We start from the raw sequence: 21,345 nt of genomic DNA, 5'->3' as shown, positions 1-21,345 counted from the left end.
TGCTATCTAAGGAGAAAAGATGATAGGTCAATATTTCTGATAAATGAAAATATTTAATTAAAAAAACTGATGGGTATGGACATATTATAGGATGGTAACAAACTAATTGTTCATGTTAGAATCTTTCCATTACTGAATTTTCTTATTTCTATTTTTCCCTCACAAAACAAAAGTAATTCTTGACTTCATGGTGAATTATCAGTTTAATAGACTGGAAGATTTTATACTATTTGAATCTTTAAAATACCCAGCATTACCTTGTTCATCTCAATAACCATGGCATTTGGCAGAGCTATGAATGAGATTTTGGTGAGCATAGAAATTGATGGCTTTATTTATCTATCTTTCTGTCTTCAAGTGATGGCTCTAAATTTATCTACTGGACCATAATGAATGTTCTTCATGTATATCCTTCAGTCTGAATAATAGTAACCAAACAGATTATTCATACTGCAGCAATGAAGGATAATATCTGTAGTGAACATAACAGATGCTTAGGCATATGTAAGCAAATTATGTAATATGAGGTCAACAGTTTTTGCATTGACCCAAAATCTTTATTTTATAGATCCCGATAGTTTACTACAAATAGTTTACTATAACTTTTCTACCCAAATATGTAATTCATACAGTGTATCCTGGAGACTATGATTCTAATTCAGGAAGGGAAAAACTTGACCAAAATTTTATTTATTTGAGTGGAGAAAAATCCTAGGAGCCATGAACTTCTCATGAGAATGTTGATTTGGGGGAATAAAAAGACAGAAACCTTAACTGAGAGTAAATGTCATTTATTTAAAACAGAATTAGAAAGTTTCTTAGGGGAAATGAATAAACAAGAATCTGGTACTTGTAGCATAAAAAGTATACTTAATATCTCTCCATAAATGTTTCCCTTTAAAAAACACTAGCATCTACAGATTTTCTAGAAATAACAGGAAATAGTAGTTTCCTTGAAAAGAATTTTTAAAGTTTAAAAACTTTTCTTAAATTGCACAAGCCTTACTGCACATTAGTGTTGGTTGAGAATATGTTCTGAATTCTTGTGTATTTATCTTCATGTTAAAAAACTGAACCCCAAATTGTCACCCATTTCCTCTCAGAAAACATCCTTGTATTTCAACACCTTTAACTTGTGTCATAATAGTTGATGTAACACTTAAGATGGTTGCTGAGCCATGTTAAACTTGTTAATATCTCAAATGGTAAAAATTGGCCATATCCCCTTTGCTTTTTGTTTAAGATTTGCCATCTCTTTCCTTATCACGTGATTCAGTCAACTAGTGGATCTAAGGAAAACTTACTGTTTTAAATAAGAAACAGAACCATTGTAATTGAAGGATTTAACCCATGTGAGATTTTGAGTACAAATCCTAAAAGCAAGACCCTTATCCAAACATAGATACTGATGGGAGTCAGATTTCACATTTGATGTGATGTTGCCTCAATTTCCTTTAGCATTCTCATAAAGAAAGCTTTTGTTTTCTGAGTTTTAAGGAATATGGTTTAATATTTTTATTTTACTTAAAATATTGTTTGCTTCTCCTTACTTGGTTTCTTGTCTGTTTTGGGAAACAAGTACCTTATCTGATCTATCCTTCATTTTCATTTGCAGTAATTCCTTGGTCTAATGTAGCTGTCTTCAGACTGGAGAACTTGTACCTTGGGAGTTCACAAAGACTTTCCTGGGACTGCAGGGCATGCACAGTTTTGAGGGAATCAATTTTATCATTCTCACCTTCTATATGTAGACTTTATTGAAGTTGATGTATCTGAGGAAGAGTTTTGAACTACTACTTCTTTTTTCTTATCTCTTCTTTCATAATCACTCTTTTCCCACTTTACAAAAGATGTCATACCTTGTACCTATCATAAATCTTACTAAGATTTATTGCCTGGGGTAAGACCTCCAGGTCATTAAACAGAATGAAAGTTCAGGAATGCATTACTTCTGAAGAAGAGTCCATGAAAGCAAGGCAAAGAAAACATTGATAAAATAATATTGAAATAGTATTTCATCTTGGAAAGGCTCGTAGCAAGGCTGAATCAATCTGTCTGTCTGCTTATCTTTCTCTCCATCTACTGTCTGTCTGTATCCACTATCTAAAAAGCTACCTAAGTGAGAACATTGCCACAAGAATATGTATTGACATGTTTATTTGAATTTAAAAAATGAAAATCTTTTTTTTTTTGACAGTAAATAGACTGATTTGGTTAGTTGATTTGACAGTGAGACTGGCTTTGCAAATTAGGTTATAGGCAAATTCTCTACATTAAACCATGTAAATATGTAGCTTTAAGGTTTCAATAAAAATATATTTTAAGCATGTATACTATATACAGAATGCCAGAAAATTCATCTTTTGCAATTATTTAAATTTTTGATAAGAATTTTTAGTTGTTAAAATATACGAGGGAGTATGTATCAATCGGTACCCAATCAGGATACACCTCCAGTAATTTGAATGAGAAAGTTTAATATAAAGAATTGTTAATTATAATAGGGGATTGTGGTAATGAGGGATTAGCTAGAAAGAAGTAAAGAGAGATTCTAAAGAATATAGGAATATCAGATATAAGGAGCAACCACCACCCCTAGGGTTGAGATAGAGAGCCCAAGAAATAGCCCCACATCTGCCACTCCTCACCGAGGGCTCAAATCTAGACCTAGTTGGAGAGGGCATAGTTGTAGCTCACTAAAGGACAGAGATGTTACTGTGGCACTTTGATGGCAGAACTTGCTGGAAATTTGACTCCTGGAACTTTCTGGAAATCTGTCTTCTGGGGTGCTAGGGAAAGCTATCTCCAGCGAGGTGTCTCACAGGAGGCATTTCTCTACAAAACCACTGGTGGGGAGTTCTGGGGGAAGCTGCTGGCCAGTAGGTTCTACGGATCATTGTGCGCTGAAGGCACCTGGCCCTGGAAAAGCTGCCTGAGCTACAGGCACTGAAGAAGCTGCATATACTTGAAGTAGCTGACACCTAGAGAAACCATTCACACTGCAGGTGCCTCGCACTAAAGAAGCTGCCCAGGCTGCAGGAGCCTGGAATTAGAGAAATTTCATGCGCTTCAGGAGCCTTTTGAGCAAGCATCCTGGAACCAGGAAGGAAAACTCTTTTCCTCCTGCGTTCTCTCTCCTGTGCCTCTCCTAACAAAGCTTAAGGTTGTGCCAGCTGACAAAGAAAAAATACTTAAAGGGCTCAACTTAATTTTAGTGGAGCAGGCAAGGAAGGTGGATTTGGAGGGAGAGGCAACAAATTGATAACTGGCATGGAGTCTGTATTTTTTTCAAAATTCTTTTAGGGGTTCATGAGCAAAAGTTTGGAAACCACTCACTAGTCTAGTGAATTAGAGGCATCACTATCAGGGCATCTCTTGAGATAGTTGGTTTCATGCTTTGAGCACAAAGTATAGGAGTGTGTGTGTGTGTGTGAGAAAGCGTGGGAGTTTATGCTTGTTAGAAAGGAGTGAGGGAAGAAAATTCATAGAACAGACTAAATAGAGGAATGGTATCAAAGATAATGGGAGGGAAAAAATAAGAAAGGAAAAGAAATAAGGAAAGTAGTGCTGAATTCGAAATGTCTACTTATTAGTGGTATGAAAAGGTTGTTTCCTCAAATGTCTTTTCTGTTATCTTATTCACGCTTATTGTGTGTGTGTGCATGCATGTAATCTCCATTTACTCAACTGACATATATATATTTATATATATATCATACACTTCCTTACCAAAAAAGGCCAGTGAATTATTCTCGTTTCGTTTTCAAACTTTTACTCTACCCTGAATACATTCCCTCTCTGAACAAAATGCTGCTTTTTTTACTGCTTACCAAGTATAAGAACGTTATTCACAGGCTTCTTATAAACCGAATGTGTAATTTATTCCATGGTTCATATTTTCTTCACGTCTGCAAATGTTACCAAGCTAGTTTGTTTCTAATATAGTGCTAGTGACTTTCTGTTAGTGAACTAACATGCAGAGGCAAGAATGTTTTCTCCTCTGGCTATTTGAACTTTTGAATTTCATAAAATGAATTTATTGCACATCACATAAACCAGAAAAGACATTGTTAAAATAATTTAATTCACCACTTATATTTTGCTTTTGCCTGACACTTTGCCAGGTGTTGTAGAACAAATACATTTATGAAATCCTTTTCCTCAAGGTATTTGTAGTTTGTCAGAGTTAATAAGGAAAACACAAAAAACAATTAGATAATATGGGAAAATAATGTTAGTCCATCTCTGAATGTGCCTGTTTGAAATGCTTTCATGTGAAATTGGAGGATATATGACTGCATTAAAGTAGGGGCAAGTTTTCATGGAGGATGAGGCCACAATTTAGCAGGCTGAGAGAAGGGTCCCGTTTTTCCCAAGTAGAGGATGCCTGGTAGAGAATGCCATATGAAAAGAGGAACTAGAGATAAGAACAAAGTGGATTCTTAACAGAAATAGGTAGGAGACTGGTCCAATAGGAGTAGGGAGGAGTGTTATGTTGGGAGTAATGGGAGATATGACTGGTGGGTCAAAGGGGACCAATTAAGGAAGTCCTTGGATATTAGAAAAAACATTTAAATTCCTACTTGAAATCCTTTAAGCCTTGGAATCTTTTCCTCCAAGAAGCCCTTTCTGATCCTCCCAGAGTGAACTTTGGTGCCACTCATCTGTGCTCCCATAGCCCCTTGAATGTATTTCCATCATTGTACTTACTACTTGGTTTTGTAATTATCTTGTTTATGTGCCTGTCTGTCACTAGTAAATGAACTTCACAATGTTAAGGCCATGCCTTAGTCATATTTGTATTTCTAGTCTCTGGCATGTAATTATCACTAAATAATTGTTAATCATATGTATGTCTGAACTTTGATAGATTGTAAGGCAATTTTGAAAAAAGATATTAACATGATGAAATGGGAAGTAAGCCATAGCAGTATGCAAGATAGATTGCTGGGGATGAAGAGAAGGAAATAGCCTCAGTGGAACTTTTTTTTTCTTGTTTGCATGTTATCCATGTGCAATCAGCTCCTGATAATTTCGTTTGAAACTTTAAGAACCATATAGGATAGTTTATATTTTATGTACTCATCAGTCCTTGCACTGAATTAATAGCTTACTGTAATGTGATTGACATCACTGAATTGTGCACATATATGTAGTTAAAAATGGGAAATTTTGTGTTTTGTATATGTTATCACAATAAAAAAGAAAAGAAAAAAGAGTCCCACTAATGATGATGATAATACTAAAACAATAGCTAACACTTATATAGCACTTACCATGTGTGAAGAATAGTTCTTAATGCTTTATATGTATTAATTCATTTAATCTTCACAACAATACATTTTACTGATGTGGAAGCTGAGAGGATAAGAAACTTGTACCAATCACACAGCCAGTATTTAAATAGATTAGAATAGTAATAATCAAACCTTTAGAAAAGAAGGAAGTTAGCAAATTATAGGGAAATAAAGACTGTCTTAAAAATCACTTATACCATTTGTATTTTCTCTAAATAGCTTTTAAACCATTACATGTATTTTAATATTTTATTTTGGTCACTCTATTTTGGTTATTTTGTCCCGGCATCAATGGACCAAATGGAACATGCATGTGTACACACAAACACACACACACACACACACATTCCTCAATTGTTTGAAGTATCTGTTTGTCACAGTACTGAAGTTGAAAGTTGAAGACCGTACCAATCTAGAAGGCCTAGAAACCAAAAGTAAATAGGTATATCATGGTGGGTCATCAAGTAGGACTCGGTTTCAAGTTGGTTGTTATCCTTAGGTAAGTCCTGTGTAACACAGGAAGATGTAGTCAGTGTTCAGAAAGCCATCAGGCCTTTTGACATATGGAAGGTATGGCAGCAGCTGGATTCATGGACATGATTTTACTTATTGAAATTGAGAGGTCATTTTATTTTCATTTGTTTATCCCCTATCACATTTTCTCAAGTATCTGTAGTCCAAATTTTCACTACTTTTTGTATTCTCTTCATACATTTCTGAGAAGAGTGAGGCCAACTGACATGAGCTATTTTAAATGTTTTTCTTTCTATCTTGAAATTTCTTTTTAACTTCATCTTCATCAAAAAGCCAGAAAGGTCACTGGCTAAAAGCAACTGGTAGAACCAGTTAATTATCAGTCTGAATGTGTGACCTCAGATTCGTCATCTGAAAAATGGAGAAAATAAACCAAAGAGTTACAAGAGAATAACTAAAGGTAGAAAAATGTCTAGTATATGTCATGTATTCAATGAATGTTGAATACTAGTGGCCTGACCAAGCTTTGGAAACATATCATGCTATCACAGCAGCCTAAGAAACTCCTTATAATATGAGAAAGTGCAGGCCTTATTAGAGACATTCTGTCTGTTAACAGTAGATATTAGTGTGATGAGTCACTGCCCCAGCTGTGTTGCTGCATATCAAATGGAACTCTGCTGCAAAACTATTCACAGCATACATTTCACATGAGCCTCCTGTGCAATTTTATTCTAGGCTACCAGAAAATTTAAGCCATTTTCAGCTTTTTAAGAACATAAGCCCTTTCACCGAAGAAATTCCAGTCCAGTGCCACACACAATTTACTCAACTATGTTATTCCATGAATGCTTATTCCGAAATTCACTACTAAAAGGGACTTTTATGATGAACTTTTCCCTCTATAATTTTGTATGTGGTATAAGAGGGTTTAAGAGCAAGGAAGAACAGGATAGAGCTTTCCATTCTTCCTCTCGACTCAAATCCCATCTCTTAACCCTTTTCAACATTGTCCATATTATATTTACTCATAAACCATTTCAGTCACTGTGGAATTCTGCTAGGGAGAGTAGCATGAACTTAACTTCAAGCCTTCTTTTTATGGAACTCCAGCTGGAAATTTCTCATAATGCCAGCAGATGTTTCATAACTTTTAACAAAGTGTATTTATCTTGAATTTGAAAATATTTGAATTGCACTTCACCTTTTTCTAAATCCTTTAACAAAGTAAGCCCCCCAGCACAGTGAAACTGCTCTGAAATGAACTAGATTTTTGAGTAGTATCTTAAAGTTTTGTTACATTTGAATAAGTTATTTTGAAGAGAATGTGAAATTGACTTTTCGCATCCCACTGACCTTCCTGTCTTGTCCCTATATGTAATGATTTACAGAAAAAAGTTTTTGTAACAGAGAGAGTTACTTTTCCATCTTCATCTCATCAGAAAGCTCAGGGTAAGACCACAGCTGGATTGAAAGAAAAGGACTTCCTAGAGCTACTGGAAGATCGGTAGCAAAAACACTGATAATTCTTTACTCATTATACTACAGGAAAAAGAAAAGCATAAAAAACTAAAACATAGTATTAAAAGGAAAGAACCACTCCATTTTGAAAAACTGAAAAACTATAGCAAAGCATGATTCAAAGTTTATCAGTATACAAATAAATTTATAACTCCACATTTCTAGTTGAAACTTTTACACACACACACACAAGAAAATTGAAGCAATATGTAGACATAAAGCTCCTAGATAATTGAAGGTGTGTGTATGTGTATGTGTATAGATATGTTGGTTTGGAGGGAAAGAAGATGGGAGGAGAGTAGTCTTCTAATAATAATCTTAAATCAAAATCTTAATCGTCGTCTTTAGTTCATTTTGCAAATGTAGACAAAAATAGAAGATTAAATTTTTCTTAGTGAGTTGGAGTGGATATTTAACATAAACTGGGAAACAGTAGGTAAAAGTTTAATTCATGTAATTATCTTGTCTGAATAAACTTGAATTGGAAAATTAAAAAATATTTATTATTCCTGTTCACAGACTTTGAAATTACTTAAAGGCAGTTTAGAAAAAAATAATGTATGTGTTTTGACAAGTACTTTTGAGGTAAACCACAGAGCTGCTGTTCTGGTAAATGAACAATTCCTTTTTTGCAATGAGAATTGCAAAAATTTTATTTCTGATGTATGTCTTCAGTGTGCTTGCTACATGGATAAATAACATAGCATTATCAAAGAAAAGTGCAGAAGCCATCCAGGGTACTAAGTAAAAATGTAATGTTATAAAGTTCCAGCACTGAATTGCTGTATAATCATAAGCAAGTTACTTAAATATTTGTTCTCATCAACTTTCCAACTATCAAATGAAATAATTACAGAAACATACTATAAAAGAAAGAAAGTTTTATATAAGTATAAAGTAAGGTTTGTAAAAACTGTGCAACTTTAGATAAATTTCATGGAAGTGACAAAACTAAACCATAAACTGTTTGCAAATCTAAAGTTTTCAAAAGTAAGTCTATGTATTTTGCTTTTCAAATTCTAGCATTACCATGTTCTGTAATATGCTATTTGATCTAACTGTTCCTCTAATCCAAAATATTTTCAGTTTCCATTGAATAATTTCAAAAATTTTAGTCTGGATTCTAAATTCCCCAAATAATGTGACTTGGATGAGTAAATGCATTTTAATACACTAGTTATTTGTGACTCTCTCTAGCAAAATGATAAACTTCTTGAAAGGATAGACCATGGCTTAAAGATTTTGTAATCCCTGTCTCCACCCAGTGCAAGGGCATAGGTCTTTGCATATCCTAATAGATTCTCTTAATTATTGTTCCCTACCACATTTTCCAAATTAATTAATTAATTAATTTTATTAGAGAAGTTGTAGGTTAATAGAAAAATCATTGAGAAAGTATAGAGTTCTCATATAATCACCCTCCTCCATTATTAACACCTTGCATTAGTGTGGTATATTTGTTACAATTGATGAAAGAATGTTTTTATAATTGTACTATTAAATATAGTCCATGATTTTTGAGGGCCAAATCCTTCATGCTCATTTTGATAATCTACTCACATTCCAAGTAGATACTTTCCCACCGTCTTCTCTTCTAACTTACTCTTTCTTCTTTCTTTTCTCTTCTACTCCTGAGTGGTAATGGTGATGATAACACAAGAAAGGCAGCCACTGGGAGCTCAGACTTTCTCAGACCTTCTTGTCTTGGCTTCCACTTCAAGCACCATTTCAAATTCCATCTCTCCTCATGACTATCTTCCATCTTCCTATAGTCCTCACATGGTTCTATTCCCAGAAACCTGGAGGTAGTTGATGAAGGATGGGGCACCCAGGGTCAGAAGATTATATTTATTCCAAACAAAGACTTATTTAAATGTTCTTATTAATAGTATTATTATCATCAATGTGTGGATTAGGGATATTTTGAATCAATCTTTGATTGAGAGCATACCATGTGCCAAACATTTTGCTAAGCACTTTAAAGAAAAGCGTCTTCTTTATTCTTCAAAACTTAAAGGAAAAGCAAAGCTCACAAAGAGTAAGTAATTTACTCAAGGTAACACTGGCAGTAAGAGGTGGAGCTAAGATACAAATCCAGGTCTGCTGCACCTGACCTGCTATGCTCTAATACCTCTTTGTATTCTGGTTATTATTCTTTTTGCTGAGTAATTCATCATCTGGTAGCTATCATAACTCTAGTGTTAATTGGTGCTAATTTTCCGATGTTGTCCAAGTGACTATACTTAGATTTTAAAGTGGAAAAAGCTATGATAAAGGTATAATACATGTGAGGTTAAAGTCACAACTATCCCACTTGCTTGGTGTGATTTGAATAAACCACTTAACTTCTGTGGGCCTTAATTTCTCATTTGTAAGATGAGGATAATACTCCTGTCACAAAAACTTTTGAGAGGATTAAGTCAATAATGTTAAAACATTTTATAAGTGGAAAAAAACACTCTAAATGTGAGCTATTGATACTAAAACTCTGTAAGAATTGGTATAAATAGCAAATTTCAGGAGTACAGTTCATCAGAGAAAGGGAGGTATGCCATGTAATCAGAACAGAGGTCAATTAGGTAAATAATGCTTTAAAATTCTGGGATAGTTGGTCTGTTTGTTGGGTGGTTCATTTTCTGGTGGTTGTTGCAGATTAGTGGTGATGATAACTAGGAGTAATTTGATGCAGGGGGTGTGGTGGGGAGGAGATTGATTTTACTTGTTCAGAAAAGGGGAGATCCAGAGAAGCCCAGAAAACAATAGATAATTAATAGTTCTAATCTCTCCAAGTTACCCAGCCAGAACACTCTGCATATGAGTTCAGTGTAAGATCCTCACTTTAAAAGGTTTAAAGACAAAATAGACTGTGTTCAAAGAAAAGCATCTGATGGTTAGGAGACTGAAAACCATGTCATTTGAAGCTTTGATGGAGAGAACTGAAAAAGTTTAGGTTGGGGGAATGAGAAAAGTCATGGAGCCTTTATGATTCACTTCAGCAGTTTGCACATCTAGCTGCCCATTAGAACCACAAATTCCGAGGATCTCTCCCCCAAATTCCGATTCATCAAGATGGGAATGGAGCCCAGAATCTGTTTGGTTTTTTTAAAGCTCTCCCAAATAATTCTTTTGTTTGGTTACCCCAAGTCTAGGTGAGTCTCAAGGAAGAGCTGCATAAGTGTGATGTCAATAGCTATATAAAGGTGGGAAAAAACCCTACAAACAACAGGCAGTGAAAGCTGAAAAGATTTATCAACTGTCAATATGAGATTGGTGGAAAAGCTGGTACTAAAGATTAATTTGATATTTAAAACCTGGCTTGGGAGGAAAGAAGATGAATAGAGTTGAGGTTTTAACCTGAAATTAGATGCACCAGTGTTCTCCAAAACATGTACTACTGAATATTTGTTTCATCAGACTACTACCTTTACATAATATTAGTTTCATACATGTTAGTATGTGTTCTGAGAAAAAGAAAGAGTTCCATGGACTAGTAAAACAATGGTATTTCTTATTGAGAAACACAGAATTAAAAGAAATAAAATTGGTTGCTTTATCATAAAGCTCAAGGGGCCCACAACACACTGATGTGCATTGTAGATGTCAAGGAGTAGGATATAATATATAGTGTTTCCAAATTTTTTTACCACAGAATGTTTTCTTAATCAAGGAACATACTATGAGGCTAATGTTGCTGATGACACACATTAGGAAATGCTAAGATAATAAAGGAAAAAATTTAAGTTCAGTACGAAGTTCAAAGTTAGGTATACAGATGTCATAGAAGAGATAAGCAAGGCTGTCAACTGTTGCAGACTTAAAAGGATAAGAACCAAGTCATTGGGCTTGGCAATTTTAGAGAACAATTTCAGTAGAAGTTGTAGTGAAAGTAAGATTGCAATCTCATGTTTTCAAACCTGAAAATGAGAACTACAAATTGAGGTGGAGATAATGGGGTAAACTATTTGGAATTTGAATAATCCCAGAAAATACAGTAATCACAGTTAAAGAAGGAATGAGTGATGAGGCTAACCCTAAGGGAAGAGCAGACTCAAGAGAAAATTTTTATTTATTTATTTTTTGATAAACTGAAGAAAGGTGTAAAGAGGGATGTATTTAAGGTGTTAGAAATGAGAGAATAAGGTTTAAAACACAGGTAGAACAATAAGATTAGGAAAGAAATTTACATTTTCTTCAGGGTAATAAGGTAAAAGAAAAATTTTTAGATTAATAATTGTCCATCTATGAGATGAGTTTTCAATATTCAATTTTTTGGATTAGCTAAATTCCTTGCTGTTGTATAAGTACCAAATATGCTTGCTGTTGAGTAGGAGTCAATACATGGCAGCTCTTATTGATGTTGCTGTTGTTTCAATTGTCTGAACATTTTTCTGTTTCGTACTGCCACCATTGAGTAGGCAAGGGAGAGGAGAGTAAAGTCCAAACCGGTAACTCCATTCTGTTGATCATTCTTATATCTCATTATCATAAATTATATCATGGCTATTGTCCGTGATTCCTTCTGCTATTTATATTTTATCTTTATTATCTTGTTTTGTCGTTGGTACAAACTACACTCAGTTGATTCATGTCTTTATTTGTTTTTCAATGGTCATTCTAGTTGCAAGTTTCAAGTTTTCTGCTCTAAGGAAAGTTGGCTTTATGCTGCTGAAGATTTGTAAATTTTATTTCTGTGTACTCAGTTAAGTATATGGTGTTAATGACAGTTTCATGACTCATAGTCTACACAAGCATAAATTAACTCCTATACTTCTGTGGCATGTCCTCTTTGAGACTGCTCTGGAAGACCACCCAGAAACTGGAATTTACAAAACTGAAATAGGCCTTTTCAAGTTAAGCACCCAAGCATCACTGACTGACCAAATTACACCTGCATCCCACAGTATGAGCCAGCTACCCATTTGCTCTTAAATGATCAAGGTTTTTATGGGCTGAATTATAGTTACTTTAAACAAGACCTCTTCGTTAAATGAATTGTATCACACACACATGGTGAGCCCCCTATAAATGCTCTTGACTAACTATGACTTAATAAAAGTTTAGGCCTTCCAGTGAACTTCTTTTATGGTTTCAGATTTGAGGAAAGTCTTCTTGATATTGAATCTTTGTTTTCAGTATTCTTTTCACTTGATGGTTTAATGGAGTGTAACACATCTTTTTAGTGATGAATGTTTTTAGATGATTTGTTGGTCAGAATCCTGGTCTGACTAATTCATGGGATCTAAGTTTCTATAATTTGATTCATGTGGCCAGAGACAGTAGCTGTAAAATAAAACAATAGGCTTGATATGTTCATGAAAAAAAGTGGTAAATATTTCATTATATGCCCTGGGACTTGGTCTTTTTGACAGATTTTCAATTATTTGGTGCCTACTTTAGTGTTTCCCATGAAGATAACTTTATAACAGTGATGTATAAAAACTTTTGAATGTGAAAGTGGATACGATGTAAGGCAAAATGTTTTACTTCCCCAGTGGGCAAAAAGTTACCCTGGAAATTACTAATAGGAGCAAATTGAAATAATCAGAAACGTGGGATGCTTTGTTATTTTAAATAGGGGAGGCTTGCTTTTAATTAAAGGAATGCCATCCAGGTCAGTGATTCTCAGGATCATCTGGAGAATTTAAAAGTTAGATTTCCAAATTCTTTCATTTGTGCTTTTTAAAAGCTTAGCATGATTCAGGTAAACAGATATCTTCTAGAACCATTGATTTGGACCTAAGGAACCAATGAAGTTAGTACTAATTTTTGTTCCCAAATTAGGGGAAAGTATTTTATACTATCTTTTTCAAGGAAGGTATATATTTTTCTATTATAAAGTAGGCTTTTATGATGTTTAAGATTAAAGAAAACAAGAAAATTGTACTAATCTGAGATCTGGTATGGGATCATATTGCTTGAAGCTTTCTTATTTATCCTACCAGCTCATCAGAATAAAACAGGGATTAGTGACAAGTAGAAATGGCAAATGACTCATAAGGGACAAAACCTACTCTGCCCCCATTCCCCTTCCCCTGCCCCTGAACTAAATAAAGGTACTACCATTCATTATCCACCCAGTTAATTGATCAAAAAACCTAGGAGTCATCCTTGATTGTTCTCTTTCCCTCCCTCCCCATCTCCAGCGTACCAGCATGTTTTGCTCTATGCACTCAAAATAAATTCTGAATTTGACTCCTCAACATATCTACTACTACTACTATGGTTTAAGCCACCATCATCTTTCATTTGAACTACTGCTTTGGCCTCTCTGCTTTGGGTTTTTTTTAAAAGTAGACGTTCTTTTTTAGAATGTTTTAGAGTAACTGAAAAATTGAGAAGATAGTACATATAATTCCCATATACCCTCTCACCCAGTTTCCAAATAACATCTTATATTAATATGGCACATTTATTACAATTGATGAACCAATATTGATACATTATTATTAACTAAAGTCTATACTTGAGATTTCCTTAGTTTTTATCTAATGTCCTATTACTGTTCCAAGATCCCACCCAGGATACCACATTACATTTAGTAGTCCTGTTTCTAGGCTTCTCTTGGCTGTGACAGTTTATTAGACTTTACTTGTTTTTGATGACCTTGACAGTTTTAAGGAATAGCGGTTAGGTATTATGTAGAATGTCTCTCTTTAGGTATTTTTTTTTATTTAAAAAAATTGTAGCTCTACAGAAAAATCATGCCAAAACCATGGAGTTCCCATGTAGTGCACTCCACCAGTTTTCCCTATTAACATTTACATTAGTATGGTACCATTGTTATAATTGATGAAATAATATTATTACAACTAAACTATTAACTAAACCTGAAGGCTTACATTAGGATTCATTCTTAGTGTTATGAAGTTCTAGGGTCTTTGTTTGTTTTAATTATTATTCTGGTAACATATATACAGCCTAAAATTTTCCATTTTGAAAACTTTCAAATTTACAGTTCAGTGGTATATATTAATTCACAGTGCTGTGCTACCATCACTACCATCCATTATGAAAATTTTTCCTTCACTCCCAAAAAACACTCTGCAAAAATTAAGCATTAACACCCAATTTTCCACCCCAACCTCAGCCCCTGTTAACCTTTATTTTGTTTTTGACACTTTGAATTTGCTTATTGAGATCATATAATATTTGTCCTTTTGTTTCTGGCTTGTTTCACTCAACATGAAGTCTTCAAGGTTCATCTATACATCTGCCACATGTGTCAGAACTTCAATCCCTTTTACATCTGAAAAGTAATCCATTGTATGTATATACCCCATTTTGATTATCCATTCATCTGTAGATTGACATGTGGATTGCTTCCATCTTTTGGCCATTGTGAGTAGTGCTGCTATGAACATTGGTGTGTGCAATTTTATGTTCAATTCCCTGCTTTCAATTCTTTGGGTTATATGCCTAGAAGTGGATTGTAGAGTCATATAATAATTCTTTACTTAGCTTTCTGAGGAATTGCTAAACTGCTTTCCAAAGTAGCTGCATCATTTTATATTCCCACCAACAATGTGTGAGTGTTCTTATTTTTCTATATCCTCTCCAAAACTTGTAATTTTCTGTTTTCAAAATAGTATCCATTTTGGTGGGTGTGAAATGGTATCTCACTATGGTTTTGATTTGCATTTCACTAGTAGCTAATGAGTTGAGCCTCTCTTTATGTGCTTTTTTGGCCATTTGTATATTTTTTATGGAGAAATGTCTACTCAAGTTTTTTGCTAAGTTTTTTTTTTTTACAATGGGCTCACATCCACGGGAATGCAGATTAAGATGAAGAGCACATCTAAATTGGGGTACTGTGCTGGTTTGGATGTATTGTGTCCCCCAAAACGCCATTATCCTTGATGCAGTCTTGTGTGGGTAAGGAAACGTATTGGTGTTGATTGGGTTGGAGACTTTTGATTGGGTGTTTCTGTGGAGATGTGATCACCCAACTGTGGGCGAGATCTTTCATTGGATAATTTTCATGGAGCTGTGGCCCCTCCCATTCAGCATGGGCCTTGATTAATTACTGGAGCACTATATAGGCTCAGACAGAAGGAGCAAGCTTGCTACAGTCAAAAGGGACACTTTGAAGAATGCACAGGAGCTGAGAGAGTAGTTGCAGATGAGAGACGGTTTGAAGATAGCCATTGAAAGCAGACTCTGGCTCTGGAGAAGCTAAGAGGGGACAAACAACCCAAGAGCAACTAAGAGTGACATTTTTGAGGAACTGCAGCCTAGAGAGGAATGTTCTGGGAGAAAGCCGTTTTGAAACCAGAACTTTGGAGCAGACACCAGCCACATGCCTTCCAAGCTAACAGGGATTTTCTGGACACCGTTGGCTATCCTCCAGTGAAGGTACCCAATGGTTGATGGCTTACCTTGAACACTTTATGGCTTTAAGACTGTAACTTTGTAGCCAAAGAAATCCCCTTTATAAAAGCTGATCCATTTCTGGTGTTTTGCATTCCAGTAGCATTAGCAAACTAGAACGGGTACATAATACAATCTACCACATTATTAATTTAATACATATGTATTGACCACCTCTTGTATCTCAGATACTGTGCTAATATACAAATATGATGCAGCGCTTGCTTCAAGAAGTCTAAACTATGCGAGAGTAATTAGACACAAGGTTCAGGACACTGGAAGAGAAAGGATGGATAAAAATTTGGGGGTTAGGGAAGCCTATTCTCAGTGACTGCCTAAGCAGCTTTTTGCCCATCTGAAATTGGATTGTCTTTTTGTTGTTGAGTTGAAGAATTTCTTCAAATATTCTGCATATTAAACTTTTATTGTGTATGCAGTTTCATTTTTCCATTATGTAGGTTGTCATTTTACTTTCATGACAAAGTCCTTTGAGGAGTGAAAGTTTTAAATTTTAATGAGGTCTCATGATCTAGTTCTTGTTTTGTTGTTTTTGTTTTGGGTGTAAAGTCTAGGAAACCATTGCCTAACACAAGTTCCTGAAGATGCTTTCCTACATTTTCTACTAGTTTCTTCTATTTAGGTCTTTGATCCATTTTGAGTTGATTTTTATGTATGGTGTGAGGTAGGGGTCCACCTTAATTCTTTTGCAAATGGAGATCTGGTTTTCCCAGAACCATTTATTGAAGAGTCTATTCTTTCCCAATTGAGTGGTCTTTGCCTTCTTGTGAAAAATCAGTTGGCCATAAATGTGAGTGTTGAAGTCTGAGCTCTCAATTTGGTTCCACTGGTCAATATGTTTGTTCTTGTGCCAGTGCCATGCTGTTTTAGTCCGCTGACTTTGTTCTTCTTTTACAAGATGGCTTTGGCTATTTGGGGCTCCTTACCCTTCCATATAAATTTGCTGATTGGTTTTTCCATTTCTGCAGAGAAGGCTATTGGAAGTTTTATTGGGATGCATTGAATCTGTAAATTACTTTGGGTAGAATGGACATCTTAACAATATTTAGTCTTCTAATCCGTGAACACAGAATATTCTTCCATTTATTTAGATCTTCTTTGACTTCTTTTAGTAATGTTTTATAATGCATAAGTCCTTTACATGTTTGGTTAAATTTCATCCTAGATATTTAATTCTTTTAGTTGCTATTGTAAAGGTATATTCTAGTTTGCTAATGCTGTGGAATGCAAAACACCAGAGATGGATTGGCTTTTATAAAAAGGGGGTTTATTTGGCTACACAGTTACGGTCTTAAGGCCATAAAGTGTCCAAGGTAACACATCAGTGATCGGGTACATTCAGTGGAGGATGGCCAGTGGTGTCTGGAAAACCTCTGTTAGCTGGGAAGGCACGTGGCTGGCGTCTGCTCCAAAGTTCTGGTTTCAGAATGGCTTCCTCCCAGGATGTTCCTCTCTAGCAAGCTTGCTCCTTTTCAAAACGTCACTCACAGCTTCACTCAGTTTCTTCTCTTTGAGTCAGTTCATTTATATGGCTCCACTGATCAAGGCCCACACTGAATGGGTGGGGCCATGCCTCCATGGGAATATCTCATCAGAGTCATTACCCACAGTTGGGTGGAGCACATTCCAAGCAAATCTAATCAGCGCCAAAACGTCTGCCCCACAAGACTACATCAAAGATAATGGTGTTTGGGGGACACAATACATTCAAACTGGCACAAGGTAATTTCTTTCTTGATTTCTTCTTCTGATTGTTCATTGCTTGTGTCTAGAAACACTACTGATTTTTGGTGTTGAATTCACCACTTTGCTGAATTCATTTATTAGCTCTAGAAGCTCTGTTATGGATTTTTCATAATTTTCTGTGTATAGTATCAGGTAAACTGAAAATCAGGAAAGTTTTACTTCTTTCTTTCCAATTTTGATGCCTGTTACTTCTTTTTCTTGCCTAATTGCTCTGGCTAGAACTTCTAGTATAATGATGAATAGCAGTGGTGACAGTGGGCATTCTTGTCATGTTCCTATCTCAGAGGGAAAGCTTTCAGTCTTTTACCATTAATTGTGATGTTAGCTGTAGGTTTTTCATATATGCCCTTTATCATGTTCCTATTGTTCCAAGTGTTTTTATGAGGAAGGTGTGCTGGGTTATGTCAAATGCCTTTCCTGCATCAATTGAGATGATTGTGTGTTTTTTTCCTTCTTTCTGTTAATTGATTTTCTTATATTGAACACCCCTTGCATACCTGGGATAAATCCTACTTGATCAAAGTGTATAATTCTTTTAGTATCCTGTTGGATTAGGTTTGCTAGGTTTTTTTTGAGGATTTTTGCATCTATATTCTTAAGGGATATTGGTCTGTAATTTTCCTTTTTTGTGGTATCTTTATCTGGCTTTGGTATGAGGATGATGTTGACCTCAAAGAATGAATTAGAGAGTGTTCCTTTTTCTTCAATTTTTTGTGAGAGTTTGAGCAGGATTGGTGTTAATTCTTCTTGAAGTGTTTGGGGATTCCCCTGTAAAGCCATCTGCTCCTGGGTTTTTCTTTCTTGGGAGGTTTTTGATTACTGATTCAATCTTTTTACTAGTTACTGGTTTCTAGAGATCTTCTATTTCTTCTTTTATAAGTGTAGGTAGTTTGTGTGTTTCTAGGAATTTGTCCAGTTCATCTACGTTATCTGATTTGTTGGCATACAGTTGTTCATAGTATCCTCTTATAGACCTTTTTATTTCAGTGGGGTTGGAAGTAATGTCCCCATCCCATTTATGATTTTAGTCATTTGTGTCCTCTCTCTCTTTTTTTAATCAGTCTGGCTAAAGGTTTGTCAATTTGATTGGTCTTTTCAAAGAATCAACTTTTGGTTTATTGATTCTCTTTATTGTTTTTTTATTCTGTATTTCATTTATCTCTCCTCTAATTTTTGTTACTTCCTCCTCCTGCTTTCTTTAGGTTTATTTTTCTCTTCTTTTTCTTTTTCCAAGTTTGACTTTAGGTATCTGATTTGTAATCTTGCTTCTTTTTTTAATTTAAGCATTTAGAGCTATAAATTTCCCTCTTAGCACTGCCTTTGCTACACCCTATAAGTTTTGTTATGTTGTGTTTTCATTTTCATTCACCTCAAGGTATTTCCTGATTTCTCTTGTGATTTCTTCTTTAATCCAATAGTTGTTAAAGGGTGAGTTGTTTAATCTGAACATAATTGTGAACTTTCCCTTTCTCCCTCTGTTATTGATTTCTAGCTTCATCTCATTGTGGTCAGAGAATATACATTGTATGATTTCAGTATTTTTGTATTTATTGAGACTTATTTTGTGATCTTAGATATGGTCTATCCTGGAGAATGATCCATGTGCACTAGAGAAGAATGTACATTCTGTTGTTGGGTGAAATGTTCTATATATGTGTGTTAAGATACTATTGGTTTAGGAGAGGAGCTGAGATGGTGGCTTATAGAGGAGTGGAAGACTGTTAGTCCCCCCGTGGAACAATTCATAAATGACCAAAAAACTAGTAAATAACCTGGAATAACAGCGGGGAAACAAATGTGACTGTCCACTCATCATCCACCAACCCTGAATTGGGAGGAATGCCCGAGATCACAGCATAAAATCTGTAAGTAAAACTGGGGACCCCACGCTGAGAGCTGAGAGCTGAGATCCCATCCCATCCCTCATGGAAGCCACACGATACACTCTCTCAGCCCAGCTCTAAGTGGGGTTTTAATGTTAACTGCTCAATACAGACAGTGAATCCTCAACAAGCAGACAGAGGCTTTTGGTGACAACTGACCTTGGGAGAGTCGGGGGACATATCTGTCTCAGGACGGGGAGCCCAGAGGATCGGGTGCTATCTCTGGCTGATGGGTGAACCTGGGAGTTTTTCTGTCCCTTGCTCTCTCTGTGGAGAAAACCTCAGCTGTTCTCAGCCTTCAGCACTTTGCAGTAAAGACAGCCTCAGCCATTTTAAAATCAAAACACTTTGATCAGCAGAGTCACAGAAACAAAGAACTTATTGATATGTAGATGACATCTCTAGAGGGGGCATAGCTTCCCAAGAGGAAAGGAAGGGGCCCAACTCTACTGCCTGTCTTTCAGTCTTTCCGGAACCAGACCCCAAAGCCTGGGGGAGGAGAGCCACAGGCCACACCCTCTTACACAGGCAGTGACAGGCGACAGGTGCATCTGCTGGGCAGAAAAGCACAGGTGCCTCAATCCTCTAAGAAAAGCCATCAGGGAAAACAGATACTGAAATATTACCTCCTTCTGTGACCTGAGCCTGTTCTCATCTGGAAAAACCTGATTGGGGTGGCCTAGGAGGTCAGATGCCTAGACAACAGAAAACTACAACCTACACTAAGAAAAACAAAGCTATGACCCAGTCAAAGGAACAAACGTACACTTCAACTGAGATACAGGAATTTAAACAACTAATGTTAAATCAATTCAAAAAGTTTAGAGAATATTTCACAAAAGAGATAGAGGCTGTAAAGAAAACACTGGGCATATATAAGGCAGAAATCGTAAGTTCAAAAAAACAACCAGTAGAATATATGGAAATGAAAGGCACAACACAAGAGATGAAAGACACAATGGAAACATGCAACAGCAGATCTCAAGAGGCAGAAGAAAACACTCAGGAAATGGAGAACAAAACACCTGAAGGCCTACACGCAAAGGAGCAGATGGAGAAGAGAATGAAAAAATATGAGCAACATCTCTGGGAACTTAAAGATGAAACAAAGTATAAGAATCTACGTATCATTGGTGTCCCAGAAGGAGAAGAGAAGGGAAAAGGGGCAGAGGCAATAACAGAGGAAATAATCAATCAAAATTTCCCATCTCTTATGAAAAACGTAAAATTACAGATCCAAGAAGCGCAGCATACTCCAAACAGAATAGATCTGAATAGGCCTACACCAAGACACTTAATAATCAGATTATCAAATGTCAAAGACAAAGAGAGAATCCTGAAAGCAGCAAGAGAAAAGCAGTCTATCACATACAAAGGAAGCTTAATAAGACTATATGCAGATCTCTCAGCAGAAACCATGGAAGTGGTGTGATATATTTAAGATACTGAAAGAGAAAAACCACCAACCAAGAATCCTATATCCAGCAAAGCTGTCCTTCAAATATGAAGGAGAGCTCAAAATATTTTCTGACAAACAGACAATGAGAAACTTTGTGAACAAGACACCTGCCCTACAGGAAATACTAAAGGGAACACTGCAGAGTGATAGGAGAAGACGGGAGTGCATGGTTTGGAACACAATTTTGGGAGATGGTAGCACAGCAATGTAAGTACACTGAACAAAGGTAGCTATGTATATGGTTGAGAGAGGAAGGTTGGGAGCATGTGAGACACCAGAAGAAAGGCGGAAAGATAAAGACTGGGACTGTGTAACTTGGTGAAATCTAGAGTGTTCAACAATTGTGATAAAATGTACCAATATGTTCTTTTACAAGGGAGAACAAGCATCAATCTTGAAAGGTGTTAAAAATGGGGAGGCATTGGGGGAGGGATGCAATCAATGTAAACTAGAGACTGTAACTAACAGAATCATTGTATTACGCTTCCTTTAATGTAACAAAGGTGATATACCAAGGTAAATGCAGATAAGAGGGGGGGATAGGGAAGGCATGTTAGACACTTGACATTGGTGGTGTTGT

At 35.8% G+C, this 21,345-nt stretch overlaps 1 protein-coding gene across 2 annotated transcripts in view; it reads left to right on the top strand.

The window, feature by feature from the left end:
* The window catches only part of MSRB3 (methionine sulfoxide reductase B3), a 214,142-nt gene that overhangs the window by 64,011 nt on the left and 128,786 nt on the right, over nucleotides 1-21,345 (top strand). The window lies entirely within an intron of this gene.

Source organism: Choloepus didactylus, chromosome 8, assembly GCF_015220235.1.
Source record: "Choloepus didactylus isolate mChoDid1 chromosome 8, mChoDid1.pri, whole genome shotgun sequence".
Taxonomy (NCBI): domain Eukaryota; kingdom Metazoa; phylum Chordata; class Mammalia; order Pilosa; family Megalonychidae; genus Choloepus; species Choloepus didactylus.
This window is presented reverse-complemented; position numbering and strand designations above follow the sequence as displayed.